Source organism: Chelonia mydas, chromosome 5 (assembly GCF_015237465.2).
Source record: "Chelonia mydas isolate rCheMyd1 chromosome 5, rCheMyd1.pri.v2, whole genome shotgun sequence".
Classification (NCBI taxonomy): Eukaryota; Metazoa; Chordata; order Testudines; family Cheloniidae; genus Chelonia; species Chelonia mydas.
This window is the reverse complement of record NC_051245.2, coordinates 55,662,439-55,687,972: the sequence shown is the minus strand read 5'-3', so window position 1 is coordinate 55,687,972 and position 25,534 is coordinate 55,662,439. Positions and strand designations below refer to the sequence as shown.

General features: G+C 38.6%; 1 protein-coding gene across 32 annotated transcripts in view; it reads left to right on the top strand.

Annotated features, from left to right (window-relative positions):
- MEF2C (myocyte enhancer factor 2C) overlaps positions 1-25,534 on the top strand; it is a 158,465-nt gene that overhangs the window by 11,651 nt on the left and 121,280 nt on the right. For 5 of the 32 annotated variants that reach the window (XM_043546627.1, XM_043546643.1, XM_027830426.3 and 2 more), the window contains exon 1: positions 10,364-10,906. The gene's annotated coding sequence lies outside the window, so the exon portion shown is untranslated. Of the gene's footprint in view, positions 1-3,337; positions 3,419-3,747; positions 3,873-6,271; positions 6,371-9,255; positions 9,345-9,941; positions 10,907-25,534 lie in introns of those variants that run through there. The other 27 variants (XM_043546636.1, XM_037903211.2, XM_043546635.1 and 24 more) reach the window with 18 other exon arrangements.

Below are 25,534 nucleotides of genomic sequence, written 5' to 3'. Positions count from 1 at the left end.
TGACTAGGAGAAAGGGGCCAGTGCAGAAATGTTATGCCAGATATATGACACCTTCCAATGGAAGTATTTTACCTGGGCTGTCTCTGAGAGCTTTCCATCTCCTCCATGCCATGCAGGGGTCAGATCTAGGGTGACCAGACAGCAAATGTGAAAAATCGGGACGGGGTGGGGGGCAATAGGAGCCTACATAAGAAAAAGACCCAAAAATCGGGACTGTCCCTATAAAATCGGGACTTGTGGTCACCCTAGTCAGATCACAACAGAGAACAGGGCTGCCTCCTTTTGTTAGTTAAAAAAACAGAACACAATACCATGAGTTAAGGGCAGAATGCCAGACTTAGGTCTGAATCTCCTGCCTCTTGTTAATTTGTAAGATGAAACAAATTATTTACAGGGAGAACATAATGTATGTAGGTGGGTTATTGCTGTTTTTTTAATCTATTTATAAAATGCACTACTTATTTGAGAGACTGAAATTGTTTATTACTACACTACATATATTTTGTTAAAACTCTTGTTATTTAATAATAAGCTCATTGTATTTCTGATGTTCACTTAACCAAGTAGATTTTAGCAGTCATGAACCTGACAGACAGATTACAGTGTATCATGGATTTATTCCCTGCCAAATTTTTTGCTTTAAAAAATTGAATTATTTTTGAATTATATGAACACAAAAATAATTAGACTGGTGAATAATTTTTTTACTAATTCAATTGAACAAATCAGCTTTTAAAAAAAATATTTTGAAATATATATACCTTGTCCTGAGACATTAGTGACATGTAAACAAATTGATTTCAAGTTTCTATTCTAGGCCAAGTTTTAACCTGCTTCCTTATCTTTTGCTAAAGAAAATCTATGCAACCTGAAATTTCATGTATTTATACTTTTACGTCGCAGGAGATTTTTTGGTGGGAATTTAAGATTAACTACAGAAGCTGTCTGAGTTATGTTTCTGAGATAAAACTAGCAGATGTTTGCTTAAAGATTTTTAATTAAAGCCTAGGAACTTCAAAACTGTTCATACGTTTCTCCTCCATAGAAAATTAGCATAGAGGCACAGATGTACATTTTTGGAGTCCATAAATCTTAAGGAATAATTTTGTGATTTTAGGTTAAATTTTGCCCTCAGTTACTCCCATGCAAACCCAGTGACTTCAATGGTTGCCCTCTTTTTAAAAACAGACATAATAAACATTATAATGGGTGCAAAGGATAATGTGGATATTTAAATATGGTAGGGAGAGAAAGGGTCTGGTAGAGGAGATGGGGTCCTGTTGCTGGGAGAGCAGGGTTGGATGATCTTTGATGTAGGTACAGTATTATAAGAGTCTGAACTGCCATTTTAGGGCCTGATCTAAAACCCACTGAAGTCAATGTAAAGACTCCAACTGATTTGAATGGGCTTTCAATCAAGCCCATGAGCCCCACAGAAATCCATGAAGATTTTGTATGGATGGTATGTCAACTCTGCAGCTTTCACAGATGATAATTCATACAGTGGCCCCAACTCAGCAAGGTATTAAAACACATGCCCCCTTGAAGTCAATGGGACTACACACATGCTTAAAATAAGGAAATTAAGTGTCTTCCTGAATTGGGTCCATAGACAAAAATGTTTTCTAACATTACACCTATAAAAGATCAAGAATCAGGTGGAGTTCACAAATTCTTCCAAGATCACAACAGGTTTAAAAGCTTTCCTGATCTCTGGTTTGTAAACTCCATTAGTGGAACCACCCCTGGGATAGGAAGCTTCAGTACTTGATTCTAATATTTTGTTCTGTTTCACTGAACAACAAATATTGCTTTTTACATTTTACAATGATTTTAGCAAAGTCTAGGCTCTTTATAAAAAAAAAAACCATTTATCTACAAATGTTTTCACATTTCACTGGTTTATTTATAAATACTCTTGGGGGGGGAAGGTTAGAAAATATTAAAAGGGGGACAGCATCAATTTGGAGATCAGTTTCAGAATGTTTTCTGCTATAACAATGTGACACCTAAATTACTATAAATGAAAGACGTTAGCAAAAAAAAATCCCTTTTTTTTTCCAGTTTGTTCACTTTGTTTGTTTGGTGGCACTTTGTGTATAGACATTTTCATTGTTTTCCCTGTACAGTCAGTTAGTCTATATCTGTTGCAAAGACACCTGAAAACATCAATAAGGGAGAAGCAAGACCTATCTATGGGGGGCGGGGGGAACTTTTGAAAGTCTGGAAAATAAGAGATTCCATAAACAACCCTACCACTGCTCCCTCTCTCTATCCCATAGAGAAACACACTCAATATATCTTTACATATATTTATAAATATGAGGAACATACCCCTGCTACAACAACCCATACAAATTACATTCTTACAACACAGGAACCACACACCTATAGTCAAATTCCCCTTCGCAGAATAAGCCATCTCCCACATTATATCTCAGACACACTAGCTGCATCAAACAACTTTACCAACCCTCTTCCCCATCAACAATATAGTTTTCTATTACAAATTTACATATTTCCCTCAACCACTCATGACTATCTCCCATTCCATTAAATGTGCTATATAGAGAACTATACCTATTCTTCCTCCCAATGTGGTCTAAGACATGAACACTCACATGCAAATAGATTTCCACTATAAACCTATTTATACTGTACAAATACTAGTTGTAGCCACTAAGGACAGAGAGGCAGACAAAAAATGTAAAGTGCTTGATAGGTTTAGCACGGGAGCCATATCTCTGTCACGTGGGTTCATGCACAGCTCAGCTCAGCTCACTAGGTAGTGGAGTCCGGAGCAGAGTTAAGGTTGCTGATGGATTTTCAAGACTTTCACAGATGCAACCCTGAGTTAGAATTTCCTGTCATTCGCATCTCTCTCTCTTTCTGTTATTTTAAATAACAACAAAGTTGTAATAAAAGTTTTTGAGCCCAAATAATTGAGGCAGCTCTACAATCACCACTGTCTGGGGGCGGGGGGTTGGGGGGGAGGTGTCTGGGAATATTTCAGTAGCCAGTGAATTTGCCCAGCTCAGTTATAATAAACTCCTGAAACAAGTGACATCTAATGTAAATGCTGAGAAGCTCCTGAAGCAAAAGAAGGGGTGTTATCACATTTATTCTTCTGAGTTTGCACCTAGCAAACAATGCAAATATAATTCCACGAAGATTCAAGATACTGCCAAAACAAACAAACAAACAAACAAAAATAACCTCACACCCTTATCAGCCTGAATCCACTACCACAGCCAACCAGACCAGTATTCTGTTTTTAAAGCATATGTGTGCTTTCAAAAACCCCCAAATCCTGCTCGTTTGCATGAGCGCTGCAGCTGCTCTGCAAACAGAAAGAGGGATGGATCTCCGCCTTGGGCAGGACTCACCGACTGCAGCAAACCTCTTTGCACGGTGAGACGTAAGTGGGTAGGTGGGATCCAGGCTGGTATGGTTTAATAGCGCGTTTTAAAAATGCACAGCTTATTCCCCCTCCCCATCCACCTTTCCAAATGATCCCCGTGGAGGAATAGCAGGGGACTTAGCAGCACTCCCTTGCCAGCAGCCCCTGCTGAGCCTGCTCCAGCCGAGGCGCACACGGCGCGTGGGGATGGGACTGGGAGCAGCGGCAGTAGAGGACCTGGGAGCGCTGATGGCTCCGCTATGATGACAGGCAGCCCCCACGTGTTCCTGCTCCTTCCCTCCCGCCCAAGCCCTGTGGGATCCTGAGTCCAGACGGGCAAACCAGGGGCAGTGGCGGGGGGAGCAGGAGGCGAGGAAGACTGGGCAGTGGTGCCTAGTCTGGCTGACTGACTGATAACGCAGGGCATAGAGCGCACTGTGTGACTCTTGGGCATCCAGACTGTGTCCGGCATGTAAGTGCATTTCTGCTTTATTTTGGGGTTTGGTCCTCCTTAATGCGCCTCTCCTCTGCCTCCTCCGGGCTTTTCTAGTCGGAGAGGGGCAGGGAAAGAAGTCATGGTTACTGTGCTGTCCCAGAGCAAACAGATTCTGCAACCCACTTCCACCCCCGCACTGTGAGTGACAACCCCCCCCCCCCGCCCCATTTCAGTGCGCACTCAAAAAGCCCTTCCCTCCCTCTCACCCTGCGCCACGCCACTCTCCTTCCAGTGCGCGCGCACACACACACACGCGCCGCCCGTCCCTGCCCCAGGGCGCGCACACACGTGGCATTCTTACCTCCTTCCGAAAGCACACATCCATAAAGCCGGGCTCGCCCCTACAGCGCGCGCACGCGGGTCCGCCACAGGGTGCTCGCACCGCATCGCTCCCCTATTGCGCGCGCGCGCATACACACAGCCACATCACCGGCTCTCCACAACCTATCCATTACACAGATGATGCTCTTCTGTCTCTCAGCTCAGAGACACACACCGCGTAGGACCTCGTCCTCCGCCTCTGCTACCCACTTCTTCCACCCTCCTTTCACTCCAAACGCGTAGGTCACACTCCTTATACTCCTCCCGCTCCATCATGCCTTCCACGGGTACACCCAACAGCACTCTCTCCCACCATCCAGGACACATTAACCACCCCCCCCCCGGGGCCCATGCACCCGAAATCTGCCTCTCGCCTCCTAATGTGTGTATATGCACACGTACACACACACCCACACCACCTTCCATGTTCACGGATGACACTTGCTGCCCTCTCTTCAGTGCGCACGCACATTTGTCCCTCTCTTCCCAATTCATGTCCACGAATGACATCCCCTGTGCACACACAAGACCTATTGCCCTAGTGCACACAAACGGCATTTGCCCCTCCCCTCTCTTTCTCCTGAGCACACACTGTACACACACACCCGTTCGTTGAACTGTGAGTTACAAATCCGAGAGAAGGGAGAGATCTTGGAGCTGAGCCCCGATGCCGGGTGTAGTGTCAAAAGCCGCTACGGACACATTTTGCTACCAGTACCAACGCGTAACACGTGTTGGCTGTTCTTTTTCTGACACTACACCGGCAGCAGCCTGAAGCGGGAGGAGAGGAGGGGAAATCAAACGGGTACTGCGCGGCTGTTGCTTTCCTGTACTTTTGATTGGTCTGTAATGTGTGCAGTGTCAGTGGATTGAGTGGCCATAAGAATCATCTGCTGGGGTTTGGGCTGTTTGGACTCAAAAGCAGCCCTTGGCTGTGGGCTTGTAGATGTTTGGCAAAGGCTGGCCAGAGTCCCAAGTTCCTGAGAGGCTCAGAAGTATCCCCACCCCCTTTCTTCCCCCACCCCTTATTGCCCCTCTTTGGAATCTAGCCCACCCCTAGTATAAAAAGTTTAAAGAAAGGGACCCACACTGTAGTTGAGAGGTGAAACCAGGCATACTGTGCCTGTGAGGGGGATTTTGCAGGACCAATCCTGTGTAAATCTGAGTGTTTTGTGAATGACCTCAAGAGATACACTAACTTCCTGGTTATGAACAATAATAAGCTTCTCCTAAAACTCAAACACTGTCTTGTGCAGTAATTCTCAAGGCATTTCAAATATGCAAATAAAAATGAATTTTTTTTAAAGTAGGCAAGATATTATCAGGAAACTATCAGATAAGAAATGGTCCAAATGATATTCAAATAGTCTACAGCTATAAACCTGGCCATTTACTCGATTACTTTGCTGGGTGGCACATTACAGTTTGGGTGAAGACACCATTTTCACAAGCAACTAGTGTGCAGAAAGCCGGACAGACAATACAAGAAGAAAAGTGTTCTGATTACAGGCAGTTTTGCAATCTAAAAGGTAGGCCTTTATGGAACCTTGCTCAGATGGTTGTTGTTGTGTAAAAAACAATAGTTCTTAAAAGAAGAAAATAAATTGATGAATACACTTTGCCATAAAATTCCAGTATCTGACACAATAATTTTAATTGTTACATCTGTACAGTATACCTCTTCATTAAGTAGTGAGTGAACTGTTTAAAAAAAACAGTTAATGCAACCATAAATGTATTATTTTATATAATACCTACTTGGAAGATTATTACAATCTGCGATCAATAGTTTTATTACCATTCACAATTTTATTGATATTTCAGCATCCCCAAAGTAGGATTCAGATGGATTTTACTGCAGTTGTTTAATACATAAAGGTATTTGATCATATATAGTTAAAAGTGATATGATCGTGAGATGTAAGTTCAGAACAATAAAGCCTCAGTTTTTTTCAGAAGCTGTTTCTTTCATACATCTCTTTAAATGTATTTGCATCACTACCACAGACCTACATTTTAATAATATGCTACTTTTGTGCTTTTAAATATCTAAGGTGCCGAATAAGAATTGTAAACTGTGAAGTAACTACTATGGAACAGATTAAGTAAAGCATTGGAGGCGGATGATTTTGACAATAAAGAGGGTGTATGTGGTGAGTGTTTAATATTTATTGTATTTAATATTATTAAGTAGTATTTATAATTTCAAATTTTAGGCTCAGAGCAAAGCCTTGACAGCAAACTCTGCTGTATTGTGTACTTACAGGTATACCATTGACAAAGGCTTTCTGTAATAATTGCTTGCTGTGCATTACACCATTTTAGTAATGGCATACCATTTTATTTAAAGTTCATGTCTCAGCCATGCCTTGTGAATATCTTTTATAATTAATTCATTTGACAAGAAATTATATACATTCCAGTTCTTTTCTATGGTTTATAAAATATTTAAATTCTGCTCCTGGAATCCATATCCTATTATCTTTGAGATTTTCCGAATGTATACATTATGTTCAATTATAAAGGCATATGAATTGAAGGAATATTCTGAATGACTGTAGAACAAATACAGTACTGTTGAATAATCTTGTGGGGTAGATTAATCTATAGCCTTGATTCCTCTCAGGGTGGGTTGCTGTGGCAACCGCCCCAGCTCACTTTAAAATAATTTTTTAAAGCTCACTTCAAAAGCTACACCCAGCATGGGCCAAGTTAAAAAGCAGACAGACATAGGAAGAAGTGCTTTAGTACACTACTGTTATGAGATAGAGAGGTGGTTATAAGAGCAAGAGGTGGAGTTGGGTGTGGCAGAACTCTGCACAGAAAACAGAAACTATACCACCCCAGGGTTAGGATGCAAAGTCTGTGGATCATTTTGCCCTAATCTCACCTTCTTCTGTTAAAATGTCACTTAATGATGTAAATTGGTAGCCTCATTTCTTTTAAGAAAATTAAAAATGGACTTTACTAAGACCCTTTATAGGGGTGCTCACTAAGATAACCATGAGATAATCACACTCTAAGGAAAAGAGACACTTGGCTATATCTCATTCTAATAAGGCTTTGGGGATCTGAACTTCTAATGATCCCACCTCATGTTATGCTTTATTGTTTAATTCAGATATGGCAGGTAGTGCGTTGGAAAAAGGTGCGACATTGTTCATAGTACAGGTTGTCAACAGGCCTATGAATGACCAGTTTACAACAGGAACTATAGCTTAGATTAGACCATTTTGGAAGAAATCCAATGGGGATTCTCCCCAAAAATATTTGAATATTTGCAAAAATATTTGAATATTTATGATGCATGTTTTTAAAACTTGGTGCAGATAACAAAGCAAAGATTTTTTGTTGTTTAAAATTATTCCAGATTCTAAAATTAACCCTACCAGGTAGAAAGCTTCTGCACATATGTCAAAAGATATTGCATATTTGTGCACTAATACATGCTTTATTGAATCCTCAGATTGATGAGGAAGCATGCCCTCTACTGTAGATCTGTCCATCTGTCTATTTTTCCGCTTAATGTTTGAACTCTGTTTTAAGATGGAGGTGTCCTCTACCTTGTTTTGGTGAATTGTGCTCTGACAAAAACCTGGCACAGTTTACAGATACTCTAATATATGAAGGTCACAACTATTTAAAGATTAGGCCCTCAGAGCCTAAAAATGTGGAAGGCATAGTAGACATATTAAGCAGCTGTACATATTACTTTGTTGTGGTAATTGCTATCTGATTTCTTGATGTTGAATTGAGGTACCATCCAAGCTTTACCCTGCCAACTGAAGGGTCTGCTCGAGCTACTAGACAAAAGCCTGAAAGATGCATTTAGCTTGCACAAAATGCAGCAGATTACCGCCATTTTCATCTACAGCACAAAGGTGTGAGCCTGGAAACTAGATGTCCCAACGCATAATGAAAACTAGATGTCCCAAAGCATTTTTTTTTAAACTAAGAAAATATTAATGGTATTGCTGTGGGAAAGACTGGTGCTATATTGACGCTTGGGAGAATGAAACTCTAGCTACAGAACAGGCACAGCAGGGGTAGGATCAGCGTGCCTCACTCCAAACCTGGTGAGACCACTAGGGCTGAAAGAGTAGTTCAGACTTCATGTTCTCCCAGGTTTTGGCCCCTCTGCTGAAACTGCTAACATGTGTGCCAACTACCGTCATTTATTATATGTCTGTATGGTGCCTACCTGACTGAGGCCTCTAGATGCTACTGCAGTATAAATGTTTATGTTTATTTATTATTAATTATGAGAATTGTTGTTGTTGTGTTTTATGGGATGTGGATATCTGTCCAGTAAGAATTGGCTGCCCACTATTATCAAATCTGATCATGATGGAGTAGAGGGTTATGGGACTTGTAGTGAGTTAAGGCACCACCTAAGTATCAAAACTGAGAACAGTCATGGGCAATGTGTTATAACTCCATCAGTTTCATTCAGATCTGGTCATGCTTTGAGCATTCCTGCTTTAGAATATACAGTAAAGTATATTCTAAAGTAAAGTATATTGAAATTTTAGAAGTCAGTCAATGGTCCAGTGGGATATTTACATGCAAAAAAATATGTAGGATTAGGCCCTTGAAATAAAAATAAAGTAAACCAAAATAAATCTCACTGTTGTTTTATTCACTGCTTTGATTTTATATATATTCTTCAGGTTTCCTTTACTCCTGTCTGTTATAGCTTATACCTTTATAAAGTCTCCTGTTGCTCTCAAAGCATTATAGAACCTGGCTATCTACATAAAAGTTAAAACAAGAATCAGCAAAATAGTTTTACTCACAAATTTTTAAATATGCTTAATTTTGACTTTAATTTGTATACAGAAGAGTCCTTTCAATACTGGTTGTAAAGGTAAATGAGCATATGAAGACGGTTCTGTCCTATTATAGTGTGTTGGAAATACTACATTTCTGTGGAAAAGTCTGCAGAAAGACCATCTCATGCAGTAGGGTCTGATTTGGACTTGTGCAATGAGGCAAACAGTACTTTATCTAACCAGCAACCCTGTTCACTGAGGGAGTCTGTTTATTTGCATTCCCCCAAACGTTAGCATCACGATCGTTTCTCTCCTAGCCCCGTGTCTGCTTCCTGTACAGCTGAAGCAGCCCAGGGTAAGTGAAGTCACCAGCAATTGGATACGGAAGTCTAATGCTTTTGGGAAGTTGGGTTGGTTTACAGACCGAAGGCTCCGAAGAAAGAGGCCAATAAAGGTGCAGGGAGACGGGGTAGGAAATGTCATGCGGGCTAAAAATACACACGCCTGCTTCACAGATATGTTTGGATATGTTTCGAAACTGATTAAAAAGTTGCTGGCCTGACAGCCCCCAGTTGCTGGGCTGATGATGCTAGTGGATCTTCTCTGCCGCTTGCATTTCAGCGCCCCTTTCAGTTTATTCTCCTTTAATAATTGCCGGCATACTCTATTTCAGTTGGGTACCTATCTCCGCTTTCTTGTACATAGACATTGGAATGTATTGATGCCCAGATATTTTCCTGTCGAACACATATGGGGACGATCACGGGCATATTAGGGTAGCAGCATTTAAAATATAGTTGTAAACCCCTTTCCCCCGTAACTCCTCGCATTCAGGCAGCGATTGTTTTGTGTAAGTGTTGCCGCTGAAGGACATTGGACGCCCTTTATTAGCCGTAATTCCAGTGTGCGCAGCATTTGCCGTGGCTGTTTCTGAGCTGGCCCAGAGTGTCTCTTTCCCAGATCCTGCAGTGGTCTTGTGTCCTATTGCTGCTGTACCTCACCAGAAAGAGGGGTTGGGGGGGGGGGAGATGCACCCGCTTGCCGTGTTTTCTTAATTTTGTATTATAAAGCATTGTCATTAGGTTTGCCTGTGGCATATGCCATTACCCCCACCGCAAAACTAAAATTAGCAAAATGTCAGGAATGGAGAGATTGATTCACCCAAGATGCAATTATCATTTAAAAAGTGCTTGATTGAGGTGCTGATGTTCGGTGATTTATTCTGCATACCATATACATAATTAAAGTAGTGTAGTGGAGTAATTTATCAATCTAGTTTAGACTAGAGGGGCAAGGAAAAGAGCTGCTGCCGCGCTATGTTTGTTTTATTAAAACGCTTTCGGGATCTGATCCCGCCCTCTTTTTGCAAGAGTGAAACTGATTATTTCTCCAGCTCGGGAGGAGAGAGTCATTCGTTTGGGATTGTGGGAGAGAGAGCGAGAGAGAGACAGAGAGAAGGGAGGAAGGGGGAGAAACGCAGAAAAGGACACCTCATCAAGCGTGTAGTTTTGAATCCCTTCCTTGCCTCTTCCTTCCCCCCCTCCGCGATGTTACAAAGGCTGTGAGCTGCTCTCTTTTTCCCATTCGCCTTCTGTCACTTCCTTCCTGGACGCTTTCAGGACGAGTCCGGTTACTTTTAATCCAGCCAGCAGCATAGCCACTTTCTCCTCCTCCACGCTGTGCACACACACACACACACACACACAGATACACACACACACACACACCAGACATCTTCTGGCTGCTATTGGATTGACTTTGAGGCTTGTGTGTGGTTCAAGGAGGCTGCATGTTGAACCAGGTGGTGAACACTTAAAAGGCTGGAAGAAGTAAAGGGTTTTTTTTTGTTTTTTTATTTTTTTTCCTAAGAAAGGAAAATATCTCAAGGACTAGTCTGCTCATCTAAATGTTTGCAATGTAAGTACATATGAAATTCAGAATGGAAATAAAATAGAGTGGGGATTGTATATGAGCCCCATATACATATCCTCTTGCATTTTTAAGAATGTATGTGTACTGGGATTGAGGTTAGTTGTATACTTTTAAATATATGATTCCACTATCGATTGCCTTAAAGTAACTTTTTAGTCAAGCAACTTAGTTAAATCACCAGCTATTCAAATTACTCATCCCCATCAGTCTCTTGAGTGTTTAAAGTTTCATGAAGTTAGTTCGCGTTGTTAGTGTGCTTGATATCGTGAAGTGTGTGCAGTTTGGTTTTAATATTTCATCAAATGCTATGACCTTGTAGTACTTGCCCCCGGATTTATCAAACAGTTCACTGAAGAAAGTCTGGCATGGGAGCAAAACACTCTTAAACGTCATATGCCACTGCTCTTTTCAATTCTTGCATTCAGTTTTAGATAAAGCATGCCTGTAAGTGCATACCTTTTTGCATCTCCTTTTTTCACACTTACGTTTGAGATGCAGAGGCAGCTTGCATTATGGCATTTGATATTTACTTCTGTTAGAATGCAAGTTCTGGTATTCGCATAATATTTGAATTAGTCTTTATATTAAGAGTGAGTAAGGTTAGATCTCCTTTACAAAACTAGCTATTTTTTACTTCTGATTAAAGTTACATAAGGTCTAAGATAAAGTTTGGTTAAAGGGGGAATTTAGAGAGACTGTTGTGCATTATGGAACTGGAATACTTATATTTTCTAGATAATTTAGTATGGTGTTCTGTCATCTTGGAAAACCGAACAAGAATAAAACTATAGTACTAATTCTTTTACTCCAAAAGTACATGAAAAGGGTAAATAGCACAGGGCAAAACTTTATATCTGAATAATTTCTGTCACTTCAGGGCCCTGTGATTATGTGTTTTTAAAGAAAGTTTTTATTCTCATTGGTTGTATGTGGTGGTTATGATTAGGAAATACCTGTCTTTTAAATTAAATATCTTAACATGTACCTTAATATTAAGATGTAAGAATTAAGCAGAGAAAGGCACTTTGCCAATATTTTACTGGAGGTCTGTGGAGAATTGCCTAGTTACAAAATGCATTTTCCTACTACATATCTGATGATAAATTTAATGGCAATTGCCTTAAATTATATTCTAATTTCATAGATTTATTTTAAAAGGGGTATAAAGGTGGCCAGCAGACCAATTATGTTAGACAAAAAAATGTGACTAGCTTTCTTTTTATTGGCACTTTGCAGGGTATTGTGGTTGCAGAGGAAAGATGTTTATATGGAGTATAATAACTCTAATCCCTAGAGGCTTGGCAGGGCATGGAAATATAACCACCTGTGAACCAGTTTGAACCTCTGTATTACCGGCTGATTTCAGTTTCAAACACTCATGCAATTGGCCACTTTGGAAATATGTCATTTTCTAAATTATTATTGTTAGACGATGCTTAGAACATTGTGCTGAGACAAAAACCAACCAACCAACCAGAAATCCCACAGTGTTTCTTATTTTAACCGTTTTATTTAAATAATTATAGAATTATGACATAATATATATATTTTCCTCTGTATTTGGGTGAAATACGTCATTCATATTGGGTCAAATACTAACTCTTGTTGAAGACACTGAAAGACTTGACTAAGTAAGAACTTCAGGTTTGGGCCCTAAATCCAGAGTGTCTGTATTCCTGCAATACACGTCATTTGGTTTTAAAAATCTGACATACATTTTTTACTGTTTATCTTATGGACAGTATCTGAAGGACAAATCTAGGGCCTGATCATGCAAACCTGCATTCATGCAAGTAGTCCTTAAATAAGTCCCACGGATGATGGTAGGACTACCTGTATAAAGATAGACAATTCATATGAGTAACAGTTTTCAGGAACAGGCACACAGAGAGAAGATCCTAAATCATTTGTCTGTCTGGTAGTTGTCATAAGATGTGAAAGAGTAGAGTCCCATGTTACATTTCCTTATGAAAGAGTACAGTCGTAACCTACTATCCCATGTTCTCGGAGTTTTTCTCTTTAGCCTGTTTGACCAAGAAAAAGCCAATTTAAGTTTAAACATGCCTTTCAGTGTTGATGCTACAATAAATGAGGAACAATATGTGAGATTAAAATCTTTCCAAATGATGTGTCTGGATTGCCAATTTAGGAGTACCTTACAGTGATCAGACAAGCACTTTTAAGCTTTTTAAGCTTCTTCCAATTTCATGGTAGTCTGAAGATTCTTCTGAAAACTTTTTTTAGTGCATATATAATTTTTCTTGATAAAGTCCTTTTATTTGTGTGTATGTAAATTACGCACAGAAAAGAGAGAGGGAGAGAGAGAGATGATCACATAAACAGTTTTATCTTGTGAGTTTCAAACATTTAGTGCCTTGTGGACAAACAGAAATTAACCTTTCCAGACTTTTTCCAGAAGTTCATCTTTAAAAGTGTTTGATTGTGAATGTTTTTAACTTCTTTGTGTACCTCTGTAATAGGAAGGAATAGTTAAATAACTACGTAGAAACTTAACAGTTGCGTAGAAGTTTCAATTTTATTTTTTTATTTTTTTTGCCATTTTAAGTTTTTCTTCCTTTTACTGTTTTTTATAACAGGTTAATTTTTCAGCTGATAGGTATAGTAGTACAGTGCATCCGTAAGAGTATTTCTGTATCTTGTTGAGCAAAAAGTCATTCTCTGATCTTGAATGCATAAAAGAATGTTTTATGATTCTCAACTACCTTTTCACCTGTTGGACCAAGCTTCTAAATTACACATTAATTTACCAAAAATTCAAAAAAGATGGTTTGGTGTTGTTTTAAGTACACTGATTGTGGAAATAACATAAATAAGATACTCTATAATAAAATAAAAGTTTTATTGTATTCATTGATGCAACATTTTGGAGTATAATTTGTGTAATGCACTTCAGGCTTCTTAAATCCCACAGTATAATAAAAATAGACATTTTTCTACATCTACATTTTAGTCTATTTGGTGATTTAGAGACAAACCTCTAAAATTAAAACCAGGTTTATTTGTAACTCAAGAGGTAGAAAACGTTAGCACTAAGATTAATGATATCAGGTTAGTCTATGAAAGGGTTAACAATATACCTTTGCACCTTATTTCAAAAATAAAACATGTACAGAAGAACTCTGGTCAGCATGCACGATTTAACTTGTAAGTGAAAAATTGAAATATTTTAAATACTCTTTTTTTCATTTTATAAATATAGTAATTGCCTGGCTTCTCTGAAAGGATTTAAGCTAATCTTCTGAGAGCTGATGGTCAATATGTTACATGTGGACAGGTGATTAAAAGCTAGTGTCTTCAGTACTGTACCTTAATCTCCCAGTCGCATTGACTGCAGTGCAGTAGAGCTTGGCTGTTCACTGGGATCTGTCATCTTTAGGAAATCAGACCAGCTTATAGAGGCGATTCACAAAACCAACAGTGACAACAAAGTCTTATGTGCCTTACAAAAGAAGGATTAGGCAGTTCTCATGTCATTTTGATCGGACAGAGATAAAAGCTGAATGCTGCAGCATGGCAAGGCACACGTCAATTTCAATTGATTACTATATAAGGATACTATAACCCTGTTGCTTAGTCATTGTTAAATACAATTCAAAGCAGGGAAAATTCAATTTTGAAATGATTGGTTTTATATGATGTGATAAAAAAATGATCCACATGGAGCATTGTTGCATGTCTTTCAAAAAATCAGTTTATTCAACACTTGTTGAAAATAGACTTAACGTTTAGAGTATGTGAGTGTTTTGGAGGCTTTTTTTAAAAAAAATAAAATGGTTAGGTGATACATCCTTCAACCGTAATTAGATCATTCTTGAAACTGCCTGAGACTATACTAAATTCATAGCACTTATCCTACTAGGAACATATGCAGATAGCATCTGCATTTTACAATTTAGCAAAAGTGTGGCACTAAGCATCAAGTAAATTATCTTAGTTCCAGGTATATTCCATTTAAAATGTAATATTCAGCTGTACTTTGTGTTACATCTGTAGACATCACAGTATGTTTCAAAAAATAATTAGCAAATCAAATGTGGGCCTTTTTTCTTTCACTACAACCTAATTTGGCAACATAATATAAAGTGTTCCTGTTAAAGTTATGACATATATACTATACCAACATTTGGAAGTATCAGACTTTCATAGATGACTAGTTCTGGTAATGTCTTACCTTTTTTGAAACTGAACTTCTTTTTTTACCCAACTGATGCCTCCTAGTGTTTCACATAATAAAACACTAATGAGTCACCCATAAATGTAAACATTGCTTTTTCATTGCCTACATCTGATGTGATACATAAAATTAACATTTATGTGTTCAATTTTGTGTGATATTAAAATCAGACAGGAAATTCCTGTAAATGAGATGTTTCATCTCAATCGATACTATGCACACATTTACAGTTTTTCTTTAACATTGGTTAACTGTATTTTGGAAAGTTTGTATCCCAGATAGAGAGCATTTTCTGTCTCTTTTACTTCCCATGTACATTATATGAACTTTTGAAAGTATTATAGGGCTCAAATGGGGTTTAAAAAAGATGCAGATAGTTTAGCTTTTCCATTTTTAAGGCCCTGAAAATATAGCTGCAGAAGAGTTTGAAATATCCTGGAGTGCCTCACAGCCAAATAAAATTAAAAAAGAGAAAGAATGTTGCGAGACTTGCCGTCTTACTTCAAACCCTAAAGCAGCATAAAATAATTAAGTTTTGTCACATTCTGTAATTATTCCTGTGTATTTTATATCTGAATAAGTAAGAGAACCGTATTAATCTAATTTTTAAAAGTTTGGAGCATCAACAGCACTCTGACTTCAATGAAAGCTGCAAGTGACCAGCACCTTTGCAAATCAAGTCTTTTATATATAGATGAATAGAGTACATAGTGGTGAAACCTGAAATACAGCTTTAGATTTCCACAAGTTTGATATGGCTACAACATGACTCACCAATACTTGAACAAAAATATGATTTTATTAGATTAATACCATCTGACAGTAGAGGATTTTTTTTGGAGGGGAGAGGGATCTGATATTCAAAAAAGTTGTATAGCACCAAGGTTTTTGTGGCTCCAGCAAACTACTGTGATGAAGGATAACTTACTGGACTCCATTTGAACGGTCAGGTGCAATTTTATAAGGATGAAGAAGAAAATAGGATTTGTAGCAGTTTTGCAAATTTGAATGTCACAAGATTTTTAGTAAGGTATGAGAATAGCATAACTGTGATCTCAGAGATATAACATGTTGTTCTAACGCTTTGAGGAAAAACACTGGATTTCATAAATATTTGGCTTACCATGTAAGTTACAAATAGATATAAAGAGAGTGAGACTCCTTATACTTTCACAAATCTGAACTTTACCAATTAAAAAATCTCATAAAAGTTAATGTCTTTTTCACAATGCATATATAACACATATGGGTGTATATTAACATATAAATATATATTTTCAAATATTAAATAGTTATGGTCATATCCATGTATGCAACTCCCACTGAAATAAATTGGAGTTTGGCTTTAGATCAAGTGCAGCATCTGGTCTTGATTTAGTTGGAGATTGGTCCTGCTCTGAGCAGGGGGTTGGACTAGATGACCTCCTGAGGTCCTTTCCAACCCTGATATTCTAGGATTCTATGATTCTTTAGGTTGCATTCTGCCTCACTCACATATCTGTCGCATTTATGAATAATTTAAACTAGGGCTCAACAGTATTGGGGTCTGCCATTTATTTAAGCCACTTGTAATCGGACAGTATCCCGGATCTTTAAACTTGTTTGAATCTTGGAAACACTTTAAAGTATGAAAGAGGGTTCATCCTTCAACCAGGAAAACAAATTGCAAGAAGGGATGTAAGTCTCCCACAAGAACTACTGTAGTTGCACTGTTTCTTCCCTTGAAAAGAGAAAGTAAATTTGAAAGATTGAAGTGGAGAGGAGCACGGAGAGGAATTTTTTAGGGCAGCTCAAGTGTGGGGAGGGTATGTCTAGGAGTATTAGGCTGAAATTAAGCTAAACTGAGTGTCAGTAAACATTTCCTTACAGTGACACATATTTAGGTTGTGGAATAATGTCCTCAGGGAAATGGTAGAAGCCCTATTGTCTGAGTTATTTAAAACTTGAGTGGATGTAGTACTTGAGAATTTTTGAGACTCTGCTGTAGGGAACAGTCCTGTAATGGCAATGGGGTAGACTAGATGACCCAATGGGCTAGATCCTTGGCACTTTGTGCCATTGCAGTGTCATACAGGGGGCTTAAAGCTGTGCTAGGGCTCAGCATGTTGGCTATGGGGGCATGGCAGGGTTGGGGCTAGAGAAGGAAGAGATTAAGAGATCCTGACCAGCGGAGCAGCTCCTTGGGAGCTCAGGTTGAGGCAGCACTGAGGCAGCCCCCAGGATCAGGGGTGGTGTTGTCTTGGTAACATAAAGTCCCCCACTCCCCCGTGCTCCTTGTTTCCTTGTGCATCTCGAGTTGCTTGAGTGAAACTGGAGCTCTAGCGTAACATGTCTTTTCTGATTCTAATTTCTTTGATTGTATGATTTAGAAGGCAAAGTTAACTATAGGCATGATTATTAAAATATATGCTGTTCCTGGAACCCAGCCATGTTTATCATGTATCTTTAATGCCATGATCCAGAGATGTACAGTTAGGCAAATCAGATTAGAGATAACACTATTTGTGTTGCTTCCATAAATATAGGAAGGATATATGTCATTTATGGAACCAATACATAGTATTTGCAGTATTTGCTTTTAAACAGTCAACCAATACCAGTTAACAAAATCTGTATAAAGGACATGGTGGAGGATTGTGAAAATTGCTTGGAAAACACATCTACAAAGTAAACTTAATGCAGCATGTTGTCCATGGGAAACATTACTTTATAATGACAGAAAAATGCAAATACTAAGGAAGCTTTATTGATTTTAATTCGTAATAAATTATATTATTCTTAATAACAAATGAATAGCTATTGTCTATAAGTAAAATAATAGTGCGTTAGTCTAACCTAAATAACATTAAAACATTTCAAAGATCAGCACAAAAATTAAAATGGTCCAGATTGTCTCTAGCGTAAAAAGCCACAGAAGGGCACTTTTTACTGGGGAGTCTGTAAAAAAGTGAATAAAGCTTGGATATGTTACGAAAGGGTGGAGGGGGACAATGTGTCTGGTTCACACCTTCACAGGCCTGCCACAGCTCCATCCCCATCTCTTGCATGTCGCATCCACGTAAGGGTGAAATATGTGTAGTGGGGTGGATTCCCATGAAGATCTTAAGGGTGTGACACGATCTGGATCAATGTGTGGGACAGTATTCAAATGCACCATAGTGGGCACAGTTGCCAACTTTCACACGGTAAATAAGCACCCTGACTTTCACAATAAGCCAAAAATCAAGCTAATACCATTTCAGAACAAGGCCAAAACAAGCCAATCCCTAAGAACCCCAACACTCTATGTGATTAGATCCCCCCAGCATGCAGTCTGGGATTGTAGTGGGCCTGCTGTGCACCCCGACTCTCTCCCCCCCTTGCCCGTGCTTGCCCCTTGCCCGTGCTTGCAAGGAGCCAATAAAAAAAAAGAAGCAACAAGCTACAAGCCAAAAACTAGCCAACAAGCAACTCACAAGCCAATTAAGCCAAAAACAAACCCAATTTCTGCATTTTTTTCGTGGGTTTGGCTTGTCTGATAGTGGGTCACAGCCTTTAGTCTTTATATAAAGCCTTATCCCACAGAACAAAATTTCCATTGATGTCCACAGGATTTGGCCTGCTATGAACAGTCAATAATCATGCAGAATAAATAGGGCAACAGTTTCAACAGTATCATTAATCACAATAATTTAAAAGTGTTTTCATCGATATGAGGAACTGATCTTTGAAGCAGTTTTTGATGAGATCTTGCATTACCTACAGACTGTTCTGAGAGAGTGGTCTGATTTTCTTCTTTTATCTTGTTCTTATGTATAAGATGCAGATGAAGAATTGATATAAGTTATGCACATGGGTTTGACTAAAAAATAGGTTTATTGCCCCTCCACAACACATGAAACAAGTGTTAAATTGCACATGTACCCAACCTTCTATACAACACACTTGATATGTTGGAATACTGGGCCAGAGAATACATCCTTACAACTGCATACAAGATATATAGCCTCATCCAAAATATACATGCATAAATGCCAGAGATCAGAAATATAACTCTTACTGTTAATGAGGTACTACAGAGTGGTAGATTCATTTAAAACTAAATAGAGTGAACCAGTATATTATTAAATTACTTAAGAGTAAACATTTTAAACTTTCTATAACCTGGGGCTGTTGGATCACGGGTAGTATTATTAAATGCACTGCAGCTGCAGTACTAGCTATTGGAACTAATTTAAAATTATATTTTTAAAGAAAATGCATTAATTAGAAAGTAGGATTCAGGGATTTTTCAAAACAAAGTATGATTGGCTGGCTCCCTAATTTCAACAGAGCTGCTTTGTGTTATATATATTGAAACTGTAGGGCTAGATCCTCAGGTAGTGAAAATCTGCATAGCCCCGCTGAGATAACAATGCAGCTGAGGATCTGGGCCTGAGTTTTTTATCCTGATTTTAGCAATAATGAGGTGCAGTATAGAATCAGTATGAATACTATGATGTGCAGTATAGAATTAGAAGTATAAACCTTTTTAATTTCTGATAACATCCTTTGTGTCTTTGGTGAATATCATGGTGTATTTTTGTGCTTTTGAATACTAGAGTTTTGGTGCAGCAAAATGAGAGCTTTGTCCCATCTGCACATCCAGATATAGTACTGGATATCCCATCATAGATGTCATTTTCTACTTCCAACAGTTCTTTCAGCACTGAGCGCAGATATTACACACTTTGATGATCAGTAGCACAGTTCATTTTCCACTCTAGCATACTCACTGATATCTTTCTGGAAGTTTACTTTTTTAGAAAAAAAAATATTTAGCGGAAGGATACGGGTGTGGCAGCGGGTGTGATAGATATTCCTAAGATAGAGAAGAGAGATAGAGGTAGAAGTAAATTTATTAATTTAGCATGGCGTTTTTAATGCCTGTGATTTTATGCTCTGCTTCTGTACCTATGGGAAAGAACATCACTGATATCATCTCACTGGACACTCAAAGTGCATTCCTTACTTAACATCATTCTGCGTTACTTAATAACAATGTAAAGTGATACGTGATATGGCAGTTAGGTGTGACACAAAGGAAATATTCTGTGGTCTGTTTCAGAAGAGCAGCACTTTTCATTATTCTGGCCTCTTCTTGACAGATCCTAGCCACCATATTTGAGACAAGTGGTGATTTTATGATTCTGACTATTGCTACAAGTCACTTTATTCCGTTCTGTAAAGCATTAGCACTCTGTTCTACCACATTTTTTAACACAGACTGTTCACTGAGGACTAAGGTTAGGTCAATAGTGAGACCATTCAAGTCTATGACTATCACAGATAGGACCTGAAATAATGCCATTCCAGATTGCTGAGGAAACGTAATTGTGTGGGCACTGGGGGAGAGAATGTTTTCCTTCTCCTTTCCTGGTGACTGTAAGCCGTATGGGCCTTTGATCATCACCTTTCCTTTGCTGGATCAGAAGATTGGCCTGTAATTTAAATGTTATCCTAAAAAATGGCACTTCCATATTTGATTGGTATCACTTGAAAATGAAATGTAAATATTTCAAATAGGACACTTTAAACTCAACCATGCTTCTCCTAGGTAAGTACAAGTTTGTGAAGATCTCCCTACTGACACATTTACAAAGCAAGGAAATGTGGCATTCTATTTTCATATATAGGTCCAAACCTTAGTCTTCGGTGTATGAAACAGTTAAACGAGTAGCGATATTGTGCATATACCCAGAGTCGCAGATATTTTGAGCTATGCATCAATTCAAGCTAGATATCTCAGATTAGAAACTGGCTCTTCCACTGAAAATGTGAACCAACATATACTAATTTGAATTCTGAAACACAATGCATATTTAATACTTGTTTCTTTTATTTGGCAAAATCATCCATATCTAGAAGAGAGAGTCTCCGAGAGTCACATGCAACCCATTCTCATTTATTTCAATAGCAGTTGAGAACAGGTCCTGAAACTATCATTCCTAATCAGAATTTCTGACACTTCATACTTTGGGGGACAAAACTACTTTATAATACAGACTTCTTCTAAACTTTCTTTTACATATTAATTCAATAACCATCATTCCTAAAAAAGTGCATATATAATTTTTTTCTTTTGAGGTAATAAAAGGTATTATTTAGAAGACCTACTGCCAGTAGGTTAAGAAAGATGGTCTAGTTGATAGGCTGTTGGACTAGAACTCAAAAGACCAACGTTTAATTTCAGTTCAGCTACAGACCCACTTTGGCCAATTCTCCTAATTTGCTCTGTGGCTCATTTCCGCATCTGTAAAATGGGTATAAAAATTCTGTACCTCAGACGGAATGTGAGGAGGCTAATCCATTAATGGTGGTGCGAAGTTCAGATACTATGGTGATGATGGCCATATATGTTCTTATCTAGATTAGACATGTAGAGCTGCTAGATTCAACATAGTCTAAAAATTTAATTTCCCAAACACAATTTCCCTTCTACTTATATTATCTGAAAAGTATGTTTCTTGTTCCATTTGTCTGTCAAGTGCAATGGACAAGAAAGAAAATGCCTTTGGTTTTGGTTTTGAGACTTCACTTAGGGACCCTCCCATGTATATGCAACTGCTTAATTTACCAGTAGTCAATGGGAGTTGATGGTGCCCAACACCTTGTGGGATCAGGCTCTACATTCTAATTTTTTTTCTTGACTTGAGAAGTGTCATGCCATAGCTAGCAGAACTCAATATAGGAATGACAAATTCACATAGGTGACTAGATATCATGACAACGAGTGTGCTATAAATGACTAATAGATAGATTATATATTCTTTGAGACAGGAAGTGCCGCTTCAGGTGAGGAAAAAATTGCTTAAAGAAAACTTCCTTGAGTAAGAATGTTAAATAACCCTTCTGATGAACAAAATGTGAGAACAAATAACTCAAAACTAGTCATTACATGCCTGATTTCAATCCTCTTCAATGGAGACCTGGGTGGTCCGTTAGGAAAGATCTTGTGGCCTAGCAAGCATGCCTCCTCAGCCAGTTTCTGAGACAGTTAACATTACTGTGCTGCATACATAGGTGTAAATCCAAACCTGACTTCCTGAATGGATTATTATGCTTGAATAAATGAAGAAGAATAACAAATCTGGTTAAAAAATTGTGCAGATATTCATTCTTAACCAGTATTTATCTAAGAACTGTTTAAAATTGAAACAGATTATAAGGTAGGAATATTGTGTTGCCATGGTGAGATTTTTCACTTTTTTCTACAGTTGAGAAATTCTGTCCCATTTCATAAATATGGAGAGGACCAGCATGCACAGATATTGATATCTGTATTTGAAAGAGTATATAGAATGTAATTGAATGTAAATTGGTATAACTCCGTTGACTTGAGCTCCAGCTGAGGATCTGTCCCATCATATCCTGCTAAGAAACTCTTTTGTATACAGAATCGTCATTTAATTCTGTTAATTAACATCCTCCTGCTTTCCCCACCTCCACCCTGACTCTACCTCCAAATTTGGTAGAAACAGCAGTACCACTGGAATGCAGCATTTCAGAATAGGATGACCCTTGCTTTCTCTGCCAGATCCTGCTTCTGGTATGAAACACTGTGGGAGCATGTGTTGGTATCTGTTGTGACTACCAATCAGTGGTCAGACATTCCAAACAGACTTTTAGACAGTTAGCAGAGTCCCTATCCTGTCACTGCACTTGCTGTGTGTGCGTCATTCATAGCCCTTGAGGTGGTGTGGATCCTTATGGTGCCCAGTCAGTGTGAGCTATAGTAGAGCATCTTGCTAGCTGAGGCAGTAGGAGTATGTATATGTTCATCTCAGCTGAATGTTAATGGTCCTATGTGATGATACACATACATTTTATAAACATCAAACCAAGATTTACTGTGATATTTCATAATTCCATTTTGCTAAATGAGGTAAAATTGTGTTGTTGTGATTCTGAAATACAAATAAAGTTTCTAAGGTGCCACAAGTCCTCCTTTTCTTTTTCTAACAAATAAAGATGTTAGGCATGTGGTATGCACACACCACAGCAGTAGAGGCTGAAATTGGTTCCCCTTTAGTCCTCATCAGGTTTCCAGATGCTCTAAAGAGAAGACTTTCGCTGTCGAGGCCAGTACATACTGTACAATCTTTAGTCAGCTGGAAGTTGCTCCTTTTCGTGCCTGCAGAATTAAGCAAGACTGGATGTTAGTGTGAGATTCAGAAGAGTTTCCGTGTTCTCTCATTAGGGGTACTGTTTTCCTTTTTTTTTATGACATATTAATTTCATATATCTTGTCTATCTGTGACCTCATCTTTGTATCATACTTCAGAGAATGACAGTTGCATGAATTAACTTTGTTATTTGCACCCAGAATGAGAGACTTTCATTTTAGAAGACCCAGCAAGATTCCTAAATCCACTCCTGAACATGGAGTACAACAACCCTGTTGCCATGATGGGCCATTCTCTGGGATTGCTATTTAAACAGCATTGGAGGCCAGATAATACCTTTGTATGTGTACACGCTGTCATAAACATTAGTGCAAGCCCTGGCTGCATGCACTCCAGTGCAGAATTTGATCCTTGGAGGAAATATTGTATCATACTGTGCAGTAGGGCAACAAGTATCCCAGTGGCACTTGACCTACAAAACTGGACACTATTAAAATTGCTGTCTAGGTGGATTGCTTGCCATTCCTTGGTAGGCAAATACATAAAATATTCCATTAAAAAACTACATGAAGAGAACATTAAGGTTGCATTGTTAAACACTTAACCTTCACAGTTAGGGTTGCAAACCAATGAGCCCTCCAGAGCAATCCTGACAGTAATGCTGGAATCTTTGCAGGTTTGGATACACACCCTCAGCTCTAGAATGTCAGAGATAATGAGGTTGTAACAAAATCAACTTACCAGTTTTGAATGTAAAGATATGTCCATTCAAACTGTCAATCTAAACCTTCACTATTTTACTATTGTTAGATTGATAGCAGGGTATTTGCCTAATGTCAGTTTAATAATACAAGAAAGTTTTTGACTGCATACCAAAGCAGAGGAGGGATGGAGCGGTGTTTAGGGTGTTAGCCTGGGACTTGGATGAAGTGGGATTAATTCTCTGCTCCCCCACAGAATTTCTTTGTCACTTTGGCAAGTCACTTTGCTTTTGTCCATTAGTTCCCCATCTGCAAAATTGTGATACTAGTACTTCCCTCCCTTTAAAGGGTGTTTTGAGCTTTTCAGAGCTAGAGTAAAAGAAATCATGTACATACAATAGAGAGCAGACATGACAATATTTAGCATACAGATTCTGTTAGGAAATTATTTTATGAAGTAAAGCATACAGTCTGCAATTGTATATCTCTGCCCGAATAACTCTAGTCTTTTAATTAAAGTTGAGAACTTTCTGTTTCTTCAAGTCTATTTTTTTTTCTATTTCTTCTTTAGTTGTTGTGCCAAGGTATCCATGTGTGTTTCTTCCACTGTCATCTGGCTCATTCCCAGCAGATGCACACAATCTGTTTTGCTGTCACTAACAGGGTTCAGTTTATGGAGAGAATGTGTCAGAACATGCCGCCATAGTCATTTATACAGGATTCTTTTTTCTAAAGAGTAACTGAGAGTATATACCTACCTTATTCTTATTGTACTGTCATAAGGCTTTATCATGCATGTTGAATACTAGCCAATGCTGGGAGCAATGCAGAGCGACATTATCCCAGTGGGAGATGAGGGAGGCAGACTGAATCTCTGAGATCCCTAAGTGTTCATGCTCATTGCCTCACCTCTTCATGGAGTTCAACATACTCACACTGCTGTTGCATGGGTTGGTACAGAGGGAGTGGGGCCATGATCCTCACTCCTTTGGGGTTACCTGCACTCTCAAGGCTGCACAGAGGGGGTCATCACTGCACTCCTTGGAATACAGCAACTGCAATCCTGACAGGCCCTCAGAGGGCAAACAGGGGTGGGGGGCTGGGGGGACACAATTCCTTGAACACCTCTCCATCCTGTACACCCGCATGAGGCATCAAAATCGGGCCCATATACAGATTTCTCAGAAAGTTCAGTAGACCAGAAATATGCCCCATTTGTTAGTTTATTTTACTGTTTTGTATGTTAATTTCCTTACTTCTTAAATGGAAGTATTGGGAAAAATCCTTAAAAGTATGTTAAAGTTGATGTAAGAGAACCTAAACCTACATATCTGGATAAATTTTAGACACATCTTCTTTCTTATAGTTTCTAATATTTCTGTCAAAAATATATCACTTACAGTATATGTGCTTTACCAGGTAGACGGTCACAACTCCTTTGTTATGACATTCTCAGGCACTGTTTTAAAGGACTGATTTTTTAGAAAATGTTAGACACTATACACTTACCTTGTGCAAATCCTTCTTAGTTTGTGGATTATGGACCTGATAATAACTAGTAAAGAAATTCATC